General features: G+C 50.3%; 1 protein-coding gene across 1 annotated transcript in view; it reads right to left on the bottom strand.

Annotated features, from left to right (window-relative positions):
* The window catches only part of caly (calcyon neuron-specific vesicular protein), a 28963-nt gene extending 17717 nt beyond the window's left edge, over positions 1 to 11246 (bottom strand). The window contains exon 1 of the mRNA XM_078428515.1: positions 11026 to 11246. The gene's annotated coding sequence lies outside the window, so the exon portion shown is untranslated. The remainder of the gene's footprint in view (positions 1 to 11025) is intronic.
* Positions 11247 to 14651: the final 3405 nt, after the last annotated feature.

Below are 14651 nucleotides of genomic sequence, written 5' to 3'. Positions count from 1 at the left end.
GACAGGCAGCATCTCTGGAGAAAAGGAATGGGTGACGTTTTGGGGCGAGACCCTCCTTCAGACCCGAAACCTCACTCATTCCTTCTCTCCAAAGATGCTGCCTGTCCCGCTGAGTTACTCCAGCATTTTGTGTCTATGTTTGGTGTAAACCAGCACCTGCAGTTCCTTCCTGCACATACATTCCACACATGTAGTTGGACCCACTGAGATTTACGCCATTTTGTGATTGTATTTCAGGGCCAGTAAAAGCAGCTCCGAAATTCCTCCAACATTTGAAAACTGCATTATCTCTCTCATTCTTCGCTTTCACTATTTTTACTGCAAGAAAATAAACAATGACTGAACGACTACGTTGCCAAACTGTGACTTCAGTTTCCCAGCTCCTGCCCTGATTTGTGCTAATGGGTGCTGGCAAGACATCTCGACTTTTGCGTTCCAAGTCCCTAATCCATGACCCCGCTCATCTGCAGATCAGCAGCCAGGGATGGTCTTTGCTCTCAGTCTACCAGCCGTCTCGACCCAAGGCTCCTCCACATCGGACGCTGCCAGAATAAAAGACTTCTTGATATTAAATAGTCAGTGGCCGTTTACCCCAGGCAATACATCCAGCTCCCTTACACAGCCACAGCGACTTTGGTGGGTGGCTGGAGCCTCCAGGACCTGTTAAAATCCAGCACTCTTTCATCAACCTTCTCCCAGCCCAAACAAGCATGTCTCTTTCCAACAGGACAATCTACTGACTCTCTCTCAAAGGCATTTAGCATTTCATACATCTCAGGTAATGATATCCCTCTGGGTCATGTCCAACCCAGTTAGTCTGCATGTTACAACATTGCTTTATCTGCATCGATGTGGATGTTCACCTTGTGGATTGTATGATTGGTGTACTGTGATTTAACGTTGACATGGGCTGCAGAGTGGCCAGGACCCAGGTCCAATCCTGAGCTCAGGTGCTGTCTGTGTGGAGTTTGCACGTTCTCCCCATGATCGTGTGGGTTTCCTCCAGGTGCTTCGGCTTCTGCCCGAAGACATGCGGGTTTGTAGGTTAATTGGCCCTCTGTAACTTGCCCCTTGTGTGTAGGGAGTGGATGAGAAAGTGGGATAACATGGAACTGGTGTGAACGGGTGATCGATGGTCGGTGTGGACTCGGTGGCCGAATGGCCTGTTAACTTGCTGCATCTTTCAATCGGTCAATTCCCTACTTTGATTGGAGACTTTGCTCACTGACTAAATAGTTGCTGACTTGCTGGTTCCAGTATTGACTGCTCTGGTTATATCCAGCCTGCTACTCTGGTCAAGTCCTGCCGTCAGATCTGACAGTTTAACTGCTGAAAGTAGATCCATATGTTTACCCTACAATTCATTCATCCCGTTACAGAACAAAGACTACAATGTCAAGGAGGTTAGCCATGTGACACTTCACTGTTACATCAGCCATAGTCAACACAGTTGAACTGATGATAGAAGTGAGAGTGGTGAAGGTGTGGAATTCTCTGCCTCAGAAGGCAGTGGAGGCCAGTTCGTTGGATGCTTTCAAGAGAGAGCTGGATAGAGCTCTTAAGGATAGCGGAGTGAGGGGGTATGGGGAGAAGGCAGGAACGGGGTACTGATTGAGAGTGATCAGCCATGATCGCATTGAATGGCGGTGCTGGCTCGAAGGGCTGAATGGCCTACTCCTGCACTTATTGTCTATTGTCTATTGTCAAACAGCAAAAGTACTTGTGGAGCTAAACAAAACTAACAGAGTGCTGGAGCAACTCAGCGGGTCAGGCAGCATCTCTGCAGAACATGGATAGCCAACATTTTTGGTCGGGACCCTTCTTAAGCCTGATTGCGGAGGAGAGGAATAAAGAAACCTGGGAGAGAGGAGAGGCAGGACAAAGCAAGGCAGGTAATAGGTGAGCACAGGTGAGGGGGAGGGGGGGTCAATAGGCAGACAGTTGGATAAAGCATCCCATGATGTGGCCTCCTCCCCTCACCTGTATCCACCTATCACTTGCCAGCCTTTGCCTCACCCCCACCTGTTGTCCAGCTTTCTCCCCCCTACTCCATCGGTCTGAAGGGTCCCCACCAGATACGTTGTCTGTCCATTCCTTCCACAGATATTGTCCGACTTGCTGGAGATCCCAGCAGCTGCAGTTTGCTGCGTCTCTGAGTGAGGCAGATTATCTCGCTGTGGGATACGTGTCTCCATCGCATTAAAGCTACATGAGGACAACCCTTTGTACTTGGCAATATTTAATAGAGTTTTAAATGTATTCCCTCGGTTCCTCACCAGCTGGTGACCAGGGCTGCCTCCACTGGTCTCCTGTGCTCTGCCTCCACTGGTCTCCTGTGCTCTGGCTCCACTGGTCTCCTGTGCTCTGGCTCCACTGGTCTCCTGTGCTCTGGCTCCACTGGTCTCCTGTGCTCTGCCTCCACTGGTCTCCTGTGCTCTGCCTCCACTGGTCTCCTGTGCTCTGGCTCCACTGGTCTCCTGTGCTCTGCCTCCACTGGTCTCCTGTGCTCTGCCTCCACTGGTCTCCTGTGCTCTGCCTCCACTGGTCTCCTGTGCTCTGGCTCCACTGGTCTCCTGTGCTCTGGCTCCACTGGTCTCCTGTGCTCTGCCTCCACAAGTCTCCTGTACGCTGCCCCATAAACCTCATGGCCCATTTCCCTTTACTTTCCTTCTGTCAATGGAAAGGAATGGAAAATTGGGGTCTGGACCCCAACAACTGTGCTTTGTTGCTTCACACCCAACCTCACACTGGGCACCAATCTGGTATTTGTGAGATCTCCCCACCACACAATCTAGAACTTGTGGTTGCCAGAGGATTGGAAATCTGCCACTGGTGGAGATTCTGTTTGTGTGCTGGCAGGAGACCAAGGAAAGAAATGATAGAGAGTGCGATTATCATGTCATCTTGATCGAGATTCATTTAAAAAAATTCAATCAAAGTTGCCTTTGGAATAAATTGCTTCTGTAATAGATTGTTGTAATTGATAGATTCTGATGAGTGCTTGAAACTATGGATGCTCCAGAAGAATATCTGGCTTCTATTGTTACATTAATCAGGGAACTCAAACCCCAATCAAACCCCAGGGTGAACATTAACAATGCGGGGCAAAGCCGTGCAGCGGGTAGTGCTGCTGTCGGCTTCAACCCCGACTTCTGGTGCTGCCTGCGTGGAGTTTGCAGGTCCCACTGGGTTTCCGCTGGGAGTCTGATTTCCTCCCACACGCCAAAACATGTCTGAAGAAGGGTCTCGACCCGAAACGTCACCCATTCCTTCTCTCCAGAGATGCTGCCTGACCTGCTGAGTTACTCCAGCATTCTGTGTCTATCTTTGATTTAAATCAGCATCTGCAGTTCCTTCCTACACAAAACGTGCCGTGACTCCCCCGGTGTGGGTGAGTGGCAGGAACACAACGCATGAGAGACAGGCTTACTGCTGTAGGATTGTTACTGTCACAGGTGCCCAGGTACAGTGATGGGTCACCCAGGTACAGTGATGGGTGGGGGTGGGGACTGAGTGCCAGCACAGGCCCCGTGGGCTGAATGGCCTCCCTCTCTGATACAAGATAATATGATAAATGAGGCAATGCTGCCCCTTCCACGGTTGTATGTCCTGCCAGCTCTGCCTTTAGGAAGCAGGAAGGTCTGGATCAGTCCCAGGCTGATGGGTTGGGCATTAGAGAGACTCATGACCCCAATGTTTCCCATGCACAGTCCTTGGGTGGGGAGGGATTAATGCACGATGCAACCCCACCACCCACCCTGAAACAACCAGTGGCCCTCATGCTGAAGGTTGCCCCACACTGGGCCACCCTGTGGGGTATCCTGCCGATACCAGCACCTGAAACGTTCATCCCTCTCCCTCCACAGATGCTGCTTGACCTACTGCCTTCTTCCAGCAGTTTGCTGTCTGCTTCAGATTTCAGCATCTGCTTTATGAAGGGCAGTTGTTATTCCATATATTCCATGCCCTGTAGCTGTAGCCTTGCTTCCAGCTGTGACCTGACTGCAGGAGTATAATCTAACCAGATGCTGCCTGACCTGCTCAGTTACTCCAGCACTTTGTGAATAAATACCTTCGATTTGTACCAGCATCTGCAGTTATTTTCTTACACTATCTAACCAGGTATAATCTGATCTGAGTTAGAACATTACCAGTGTGAAATGTATGTGTAGCAAATGTCAGAAAACTTCACATGATCACAAATAGCTCATCTTAACCTTCACACATTATCTAGGCCACTTTCATCTTGGAAAACAAGAAAATAAAATGATGCCACAAAGAGATACAGGAGTGAAATATCAGGGCGCCGACAGGCTTATCCACTTGTGCGTGTGTGGCGTTTCTAACGAGAAACCTCTCTGGTCTCTGAAACTCAGCGTGTCAGACAGCATCCGTGGAGGGAAATAGAGTCAGTCATTGAGCCAGGAAACAAGTCCTTCAGACCAACAATAAGATAGACAAAATGCTGGAGTAACTCAGTGGGACAGGCAGCATCTCTGGAGAAGGAATAGGTGACTTTTAGGGTCGAGACCCTTCTTCAGCCCAACACATTCGTGCCAACCAAGGTAGTCCTATTTGCCTGCATTTGGCCCATAACCCTCTAAACCCTTCCTATCAATACAAGATCATAAGACAGGAGCAGAATTAGGCCATTCAGCCCATTTATTCTATCCCGCCATTCAATTATGACGGAACTATCTCTCCCTCTCAACCCCAATCTCCAGCCTTCTCACCGTAACCTATGACACCCGTAGTAATCATGAATCTATCAGTCAATACTTTACAAATACCCAATGACTTGGCCTCCACAGCCATCTGTGGCAATGAGTACCATAGATTCACCACCCTCTGGTGAAAGAAATTCCACATTATCTCCATTCTGGCTTTAAGGTGAGAAGTGCAAAGTTTAAGTTAGATGTCCAGGGCATGTTTTTTTTTTTAACACAGAGGGTGCTGAATCTATGGAAGGCACTGCCAGGGAGGATGGTGAAAGCAGATGCTATAGTGGACAGTTAAGAGACTTCGAGACATACACATGGATATGCAGGGCATGGAGGGATATGGACCATGTGCAGGCAGAGAGATTAGTTTAGTTTGGCATCGTGTACAGCACAGGCATTGTGGGCTGAAGGGCCTGTTCCTGTGCTGTTCGATGTTTTTCATTTGCAAGTTATTTGAACTTGTGTTTCGAAACATTTAATAACACATTCTTCTTTTTAAATTAAGGCAATGGAATAGAAATATATTTTAAATAAATGTGCTGAATCAAAAGGCAATTAGATTATTGCTTTAGCCGTGGTAATTTCACTTCTATGCCACATAGTGATGGAAGTTGTGTGAACAAGTCATCATGTTTTGCTTACAGAAGAGGCAGTTCACTGCCCAACCCGGTTCCCCACCCTGGCAACAGCAGACTCACGCCTTATTGCATCGACATCCTCACGCTCCGAATCAGAAGCGATGGAACTCTCCAAATACTCCACTTTGCACCAATTTCCTCGGTCTCTCTACCACAGCACTGCAATGCCGCTCAGCATGAAAGCAATTCTGACGTTTGTTTGATGTACAAGGAGGCTTGTATCAGAGGAGAACGTTGAAGAAAAAAGGCAATAGGTTGAAAATCTTGCATGCAAAGCATTGAGTCGCAGAGCCTGGAGTCAATCACAGTGGAGCCATGACAAATCCCCATGCCAGGAGATTCTTAAAATTCCACTGCCTTTTGCATTCATCTAATTAGTTTCTGTTTGATCTGACAACAGCAGTTTATGGCTATGAAGCTTTAGCTTCAGGCAACAAAGGGGTGAATATTGTCTCACCAATTTATGCAGGCTGGAGACACTAATGAGAAACAAGTTCTTCCAAATATGCAGGAGAGAATAAGTGACCTTCTCTACGGGGGGTTATATGATGCCCACCCCTTTTGTTACTCTGCATCTAATTAATTTTCAATCACAACAATGATATCCATCCCCAAATTTCACATTGCAAGTCCTTTAAGTAATTACCATAATAATCCGGGCATTTTTAGCCCTGACCTCTGAAGGTACCTCTGAACTTTCTAGCGGTCTTTTCTTTGCAAATAGCAATAGTGAACTCCAATGTAATTTCTGTACATTCTGTTGCTTTGCACGAAGTTGGGATTTTCTGCAATTCTCTGGAAGCAGCAATGGACCTTCAACCCAAACTCATCACCCAATCTCAATCAGGCAATGCTTGGATTTTAAAATCCTTGGCCTCTTCTTGAAAGCATGATCGAGCCTGCAGTCCCCAGTCCCAATGCCTCGACCTTTTCTTCCACTGATCAATTGTTAAAGCATCGTGGAACATTACTCAGAGGCACAAGAGGATGCAATGTTGAAATCGTGAGCAAAACTCAAAGTACTGGAGGATCTTGATTCTTGATTAGTGCAGGTGTCAGAGGTTATGGGGAGAAGGCAGGAGAATGATGTTAGGAGGGAGAGATAGATCAGCCATGATTGAATGGCGGAGTGGACTTGATGGGCCGAATGGTTTAATTCTGCTCCTAGTCATGTCCTCGTGATCTCTGTGAGTCAGGCTTTGTCCATTCTGCCCACCCCCTCCCCCACACACCTCTGGTTTCCTGCATTCTGTCCTCTAATCCCATCAGTCTGGAGCAGGATCCCTCCACAGATGCTGCTTGGCCCACTGAGTTCCTCCAGCACATTTTTGGAATATTACTTATGGTAATATAAAATCAAGTTGTATTTTAAGTTTAGTTATATTACGACCTAGTCTCCATCTGTTACATCCCAACATGGCAGAAGAGTCCGTCCAGCAGAAACATTGTTACATTCCTTCATTGCAGGCCCAGCCTTCAGTACAACCAACAATATTACAAGAGACTGCAGGTGCAGGAATCCTGAGCAAGAAGCAAAGTACTGGAGGAACTCAGCGGGTCAGGCAGCATCTGCAGAGGGAGATGATGTTTGAGGACGGGATCTTTTTTCAGACCGGGTGCCCAGCTGGCCTTTCACAGGTTGCCCAATGAACCATGCAGCATCTGGGAGGGCAGGAGCTCAGCCCCAGGGGTTGCCCCCCTATGGGGGGGGGGGGGGGGTGGAGAGGGGGTTATTACTCCTTATCAGCTAATGTAACTTGTAATCCCACCATGACAAGACATTCAGCATTGATAAATAACGTACATGTTCATGGGGGCATGGATAAGGGGAACGCTCAGTTACTTTTCCCTTTGAGTAAAAGATTCTAAAACTCGAGGGCACAGGGTTAAGGTGAGGTGGAGAGATGTAAGAGGGAGCTCAGGGGCAACTCAGGGGCGGCACGGTAGCGCAGCGGTAGAGTTGCTGCTTTACAGCGAATGCAGCGCCGGAGACTCAGGTTCGATCCTGACTACGGGCGCCGTCTGTACGGAGATTGTACGTTCTCCCCGTGACCTGCGTGGGTTTTCTCCGAGATCTTCAGTTTCCTCCCACACTCCAAAGACGTACAGGTATGTAGGTTAATTGACTGGGTATATGTAAAAATTGTCCCTAGTGTGTGTAGGATAGTGTAGGATAGTGTTAGTGTGCGGGGATCATTGGGCGGTGCGGACTTGGTGGGGCCGAAAAGGCCTGTTTCCGCACTGTATCTGAAATATGAAAATAAAAAATATGAAACTTCTTCATTCAGAGGTTAGTCCTGTATCTGGAATGTTGCCAGAAGAAGCTATAGAAATGGATACAATGACCATATTTAAGACACTGGGTGGGTCTATGGGTGGGGGGGGGGGGGGGGGGGGGTTCACTGGGCCAGGGGCTAAATGTAGGCAAATGGGACTAGCCCAGTAATGCCAACCTGGTCATCATGGACCTGGTGGGCCAAAGGGCCTGTTACCTGATGTACAGCTCTATGACTGTACTGTTACTAACAAGTTAATGTTAAGAAAGGAGGGAGAGAGAAAACGGGTAATTATAGGCCAGTTAGTCTGACATCAGTGGTGAGGAAGATGCTGGAGTCAATTATAAAAGACGAAATTGCTGAGCATTTGGATAGCAGTAACACGATCATTCCGAGTCAGCATGGATTTATGAAGGGGAAATCATGCTTGACAAATCTACTGGAATTTTTTGAGGATGTAACTAGGAAAATTGACTGGGGAGAGCCGGTGGATGTGGTGTACCTCGACTTTCAGAAAGCCTTCGACAAGGTCCCACATAGGAGATTAGTGGGCAAAATTAGAGCACATGGTATTGGGGGTAGGGAACTGACATGGATAGAAAATTGGTTGACAGACAGAAAGCAAAGAGTGGGGATAAATGGGTCCCTTTCGGAATGGCAGGCAGTGACCAGTGGGGTACCGCAAGGTTCGGTGCTGGGACCCCAGCTATTTACGATATACATTAATGATTTAGATGAAGGGATTAAAAGTACCATTAGCAAATTTGCAGATGATACCAAGCTGGGGGGTAGTGTGAATTGTGAGGAAGATGCAATAAGGCTGCAGGGTGACTTGGACAGGTTGTGTGAGTGGGCGGATACATGGCAGATGCAGTTTAATGTAGATAAGTGTGAGGTTATTCACTTTGGAAGTAAGAATAGAAAGGCAGATTATTATCTGAATGGTGTCAAGTTAGGAAGAGGGGATGTTCAACGAGATCTGGGTGTCCTAGTGCATCAGTCACTGAAAGGAAGCATGCAGGTACAGCAGGCAGTGAAGAAAGACAATGGAATGTTGGCCTTCGTAACAAGAGGAGTTGAGTATAGGAGCAAAGAGGTCCTTCTACAGTTGTACCGGGCCCTGGTGAGACAGCACCTGGAGTACTGTGTGCAATTTTGGTCTCCAAATTTGAGGAAGGATATTCTTGCTATTGAGGGCATGCAGCGTAGGTTCACTAGGTTAATTCCCGGAATGGCGGGACTGTCGTATGTTGAAAGGCTGGAGCAATTAGGCTTGTATACACTGGAATTTAGAAGGATGAGGGGGATCTTATTGAAACATATAAGATAATTAGGGGATTGGACATATTAGAGGCAAGAAACATGTTCCCAATGGTGGGGGAGTCCAGAACAAGGGGCCACAGTTTAAGAATAAGGGGTAGGCCATTTAGAACGGAGATCAGGAAGAACTTTTTCAGTCAGAGAGTGGTGAAGGTGTGGAATTCTCTGCCTTAGAAGGCAGTGGAGGCCAGTTCGTTGGATGCTTTCAAGAGAGAGCTGGATAGAGCTCTTAAGGATAGCGGAGTGAGGGGGTATGGGGAGAAGGCAGGAACGGGGTACTGATTGAGAGTGATCAGCCATGATCGCATTGAATGGCGGTGCTGGCTCGAAGGGCTGAATGGCCTACTCCTGCATCTATTGTCTATTGAAGTGACCTTCAGACTGAATGCTGCAAGGTAACTCTTCTAGCTGTGGTGTTCCCCAACCCACCCCCCCCCCCCCGCCCCAATCAGTGTGAAGGAGCGTCCCCACCCGAACCATCACCTATCCATGTCCTCCACAGATGCTGCCTGACCCGCTGAGTTACTCCAGCACTCTGTGTCTTTCCTTGGTAAGCCAGCCCGACCCGAGGTTAATGTTGGGCACCTATTCTTTTCTCACCTCCAGCTCTTTACCCCTCCCCCACCCATACTTTTAGCCTCATGAAGGGTCCCGACCCAAAACATCACCCATCCTTTTTTCTCCAGAGACGCTGCCCGGCCCGCTGAGTCCATCTCCACCCGCACCAATCCTGCGGCAGACGGTAGACAACGTGACCGCGGCCCCACAAACACAACAATCTGCCTCAAAACACGTCCCCAAACCAGCCCCAGACAGAAGCTACAACACAAGCAGCGAATGACAGGCAGAAGCCATTCGGCCCGCACATCCATTCTACCCATTATGATTAGGATCCGTGTATCTCAGCCAGGACTTCCTGCAAAAGCCGGTCCCTCAACACCTGCACATCCAACAGCACAAGGATGTCATTGATCACCTCTGTCCACTGAGGGCCAACGCACCTCCCGTATCCAACACCCCCCCCCCCCCATATCCACCGCCACCACCCCCGTATCCACCACCCCCCATATCCACCGCCGCCACCACCCCCGTATCCACCACCACCACCCCACCCCCCCCACCCCCCCCCCGTATCACCACTTCCCGGTATCCACCACCTTCCCGTATCCACCATCTCCCCGTATCCATCACCTCCAGAGGCCAGCGCAGTTCGGAGCATCTGCGACCCGGGGAGAGAACCCCGCCTGCGGCGCCCGTCACCCCCCTCCCTCCCTCAATCTCCCTCCCTCCCTCCCTCCCATCTCCCTCCCTCCCTCCCTCCATCTCCCTCCCTCCCTCCATCCATCTCCCCCCCCTCCCTCCCTCCCCAGCCCCGCGTACAATGGGCGCCTCAGTTCTCCAGCATCATCCACGGAACCGTCTCATTGTGCGGAGAGTTAACGCGGCCCCGCCGCCCCCTGTATTGTCCCCACCGCCGCACCACGGGCGGCTCCTGGCCGCGTTACACCTGCCCCTGGGGGAGACAGTCACCCCCCCCCCCCACCCTCACCCCATCACCCACCCCCTCACCCCATCACCCACCCCCCCACCCCATCACCCACCCCCCCACCCCATCACCCACCCCCCCCCCCATCACCCACCCCCCCCCCCCTCATCACCCACCCCCCCCTCATCACCCACCCCCCCCTCATCACCCACCCCCCCCCTCACCCCATCACCCACCCCCCCCCCCCTCACCCACCCCCCCCCCCCCCTCACCCACCCCCCCCACCCCACCCTACCTCCACCCGCCTCTGGGGGAGACAATCCCCCACCCCCTCTCACCCCCCGTCCCCCACCTCCATCTCACCCCCATCACCCACCTCCCCACCCCCCGGTTACCGGCCGCGCACCGGAGCCGCTCGACCAGTCGTATCAGAGACGCACCGGGGCGATAATCTGTTTCCCCCCTCTTTTGGGCGAAGCGACCCTCTCCCTTTCCCCTCCCCCCCCCCCATATCACCCCACCCCCATATCACCCCCCTCTCCCCCATGTCCCCCCCCGGTCCCGTTCCCACACCGGACACTCACCGGGCGAGGCTGCGGCTGCGATGAGCTGGTGACCGCGCGGTGAACGGTGGAGCTGAGACTGACTGAGAAACAGGGAGGGAGGGAGGGAGGGAGAGAGGGGAGGGGGAGAGGGAGGGGAGGAGGGGAGGGGGGGAGGGAGGGGAGTGGGGGAAAGGGGGGAGAGAGGGGGGAGAGAGAGAGAGAGAGGGAGAGGGATGAAGAGAGGGATGGAGGGAGGGAGAGAGAGATGGAGAGAGAGAGGGAGGGAGGGAGAGATGGAGAGATGGATGGATGGAGGGAGTGGCCGGGAGGTGCCGGTCAGTGTTGCTGCCCCCGCCGGCTGTGGGGGGAGCGAGAACCCGCGGGCGGGTCAGAGGGAGGAGAGGGAGGGGATGGACTGCGCCGGTTTACAGCGCGGCGCCATCCCAATGCAGACGGGTCAGGCAGCGTCTGTGGGGCAGTGGACAGACCGTGTTTGGACAGACCGTGTTTGGGGTCAGGACCCGACTTCAGGCGCTGAGTTCCTCCAGCACTTTGTGTTTTGCTCCACATTCCTGCATCTGCAGTTTCTCTCGACCCCAATGTCCAAATATAAAGTCTGTTCACAATAATGAACACCTGCAGAACAAGAGACAGTCAGTCAGTGTGTGTACATACATTCATTAATTGTTGTTGTTCAGTCGCGTCCACCTCTGTCCTTAAACCCTGCGCCCTTGGGGGGATGGACATTGTCTTGTTTCCTGGTTCTCTCTTGTGTGTCCTATCCCCACCCTTCGGCCCCACAGTCTGTACTATCCCCACCCTTCGGCCCCACAGCCTGTACTATCCCCACCCTTCTGCCCCACCCTGTGTACTACCTCCACCCTATGGCCCTACTGTGTGTACTATCCCCACCCTTCGGCCCCACTGTGTGCCTGCCCTTACCATTCGGTCCCAGTCTGTACTATCCCCACCCTTCAGCCCCACTTTGTGTACTATCCCCCCCTTTCAGTTCCACTCTTGGTATTACCCCCACCCTTTGACCCCACTATTTGTACCACCGCCCACCTTTCAGCCCCGTCACACGTACTTCCGTTCACCCTTCGGCCCCACTCTTTGTACTAGCTCCTACCCATTGGTCGCACTCTGAACAATTGTAGGCCATATTTTGGTCGCACTCTGAACAATTGTAGGCCATATTTCACGTAAATAAGATATGGGAAAATAAAGGCATTCTGATGAAGACAAATGATGATGAAATCCCACCACGAGCCTGTTGGATAATTGACGTGGATCTGTGGACCACCCAGCTGCCTCTTCTCTTCTGACACCAGTGAAGGAGAAGGGCGATCACTTTGTTCTACCTCAGGAAACGTGTCTCCTGGGGAATGGGTTGGGGCCATTGGAGATGCAGATTCCAGTCTCTGCACCTCATGTTCATGAAGTCATACGTTTTAGGAGCTGAATTAGGCAATTTGGCCCATCAAGTCTACTTCACCATTCAATCATGGCTGATAGACAATAGACAATAGACAATAGACAATAGGTGCAGGAGTAGGCCATTCAGCCCTTCGAGCCAGCACCGCCATTCAATGCGATCATGGCTGATCACTCTCAATCAGTACCCCCGTTCCTGCCTTCTCCCCATACCCCCTCACTTCCGCTATCCTTAAGAGCTCTATCCAGCTCTCTCTTGAAAGCATCCAACGAACTGGCCTCCACTGCCTTCTGAGGCAGAGAATTCCACACCTTCACCACTCTCTGACTGAAAAAGTTCTTCCTCATCTCCGTTCTAAATGGCCTACCCCTTATTCTTAAACTGTGGCCCCTTGTTCTGGACTCCCCCAACATTGGGAACATGTTATCTGCCTCTAATGTGTCCAATCCGCTAATTATCTTATATGTTTCAATAAGATCCCCCCTCATCCTTCTAAATTCCAGTGTATACAAGCCCCAATCGCTCCAGCCTTTCAACATACGACAGTCCCGCCATTCCGGGAATTAACCTAGTGAACCTACGCTGCACGCCCCTCCATAGCAAGAATATCCTTCCTCAAATTTGGAGACCAAAACTGCACACAGTACTCCAGGTGCGGTCTCACCAGGGCCCGGTACAACTGTAGAAGGACCTCTTTGCTCCTATACTCAACTCCTCTTGTTACGAAGGCCAACATTCCATTGGCTTTCTTCACTGCCTGCTGTACCTGCATGCTTCCTTTCATTGACTGATGCACTAGGACACCCAGATCTCGTTGAACTCCCCCTCCTCCTAACTTGACACCATTCAGATAATAATCTGCCTTTCTATTCTTACTTCCAAAGTGAATAACCTCACACTTATCTACATTAAACTGCATCTGCCATGTATCCGCCCCACTCACACAACCTGTCCAAGTCACCCTGCAGCCTTATTGCATCTTCCTCACAATTCACTCTACCCCCCAACTTAGTATCATCTGCAAATTTGCTAATGGTACTTTTAATCCCTTCGTCTAAGTCATTAATGTATATCGTAAATAGCTGGGGTCCCAGCACCGAACCTTGCGGTACCCCACTGGTCACTGCCTGCCATTCCGAAAGGGACCCATTTATCCCCACTCTTTGCTTTCTGTCTGTCAACCAATTTTCTATCCATGTCAGTACCCTCTACCCCCAATACCATGTGCCCTAATTTTGCCCACCTATCTCTCCCTCTCAACCTGCCTTCACCCTGTAACGCCGTTGGTTAGTAACTTGCCTTACGAGTAAAGAATCTGTCAATCTCTGCCTTAAAAATATCCATTGACTTGGCCTCTACAGTCTGTGGCAATGAACTCCATAGGTTCACTAACTAAGTTCACAGGTTCTCTGACTAAAGAAAGAAATTCCTTCTCCTCTCCTTTCTACAGGTACGTCCTTTTATTCTGAGGCTGTGCCCTCTGGTCCTAGACATTCCTACGAATGGAACCAACGTGGCAATGAATGAACTAAATGACTAACTAATAACAGGAGCATTTCAGAGAGATCTGAAATGATAAAGGAGTAGAATATAATGTCACATTTCACAAACCCGCACCCTTACCTACAATTGTTCTCAGCTGATGACTGTGAGGTTGTGGAAGTTATGCACATTTCCATGCATTGATTTCCTCTGCAGTATCAAACGACTTTTAATAATTGTTTATTGGATGTTCTCTTCAATTCTACGGTGATTAATCACAAATGAGTCACTGCCACCTATGAGCCAAAACCAGGAGATTGCTTCATGTGTTACAGTGTCGACCTGGTGGATGTAAGGGCTGAATCTCTTTTATCTTTACCCCTCTCGTATGGCATCTCTCTCCCACTAGTGGAAACATCCTCTCCACAATGTGGAATGGTGGCACAGCGGGTAGAGTTACTGCTTTTCAGCGCCAGGGTCCCGGGTTCGATCCCGACTACGGGTGCTGTCTTCACGGAGTTTGTACGTTCACCCCGTGACCTGCGTGGGTTTTCTCCAAGATCTTCGGTTTCCTTCCACACTTCAAAGACGTGCAGGTTTGTAGGTTAATAGGCTTGGTATCAATGTAAATTTTCTCTAAAGTACGTAGTACTAATGTGTGGGGATCGCTGGTTGGTGCGAACTCGGTGGGCCAAAGGGCCTGTTTCTGTGCTGTATCTCTAGACTAAACTAAACTAAACTAAATTAA

Source organism: Rhinoraja longicauda, chromosome 35, assembly GCF_053455715.1.
Source record: "Rhinoraja longicauda isolate Sanriku21f chromosome 35, sRhiLon1.1, whole genome shotgun sequence".
NCBI classification, from domain to species: Eukaryota; Metazoa; Chordata; class Chondrichthyes; order Rajiformes; family Arhynchobatidae; genus Rhinoraja; species Rhinoraja longicauda.
This window is presented reverse-complemented; position numbering and strand designations above follow the sequence as displayed.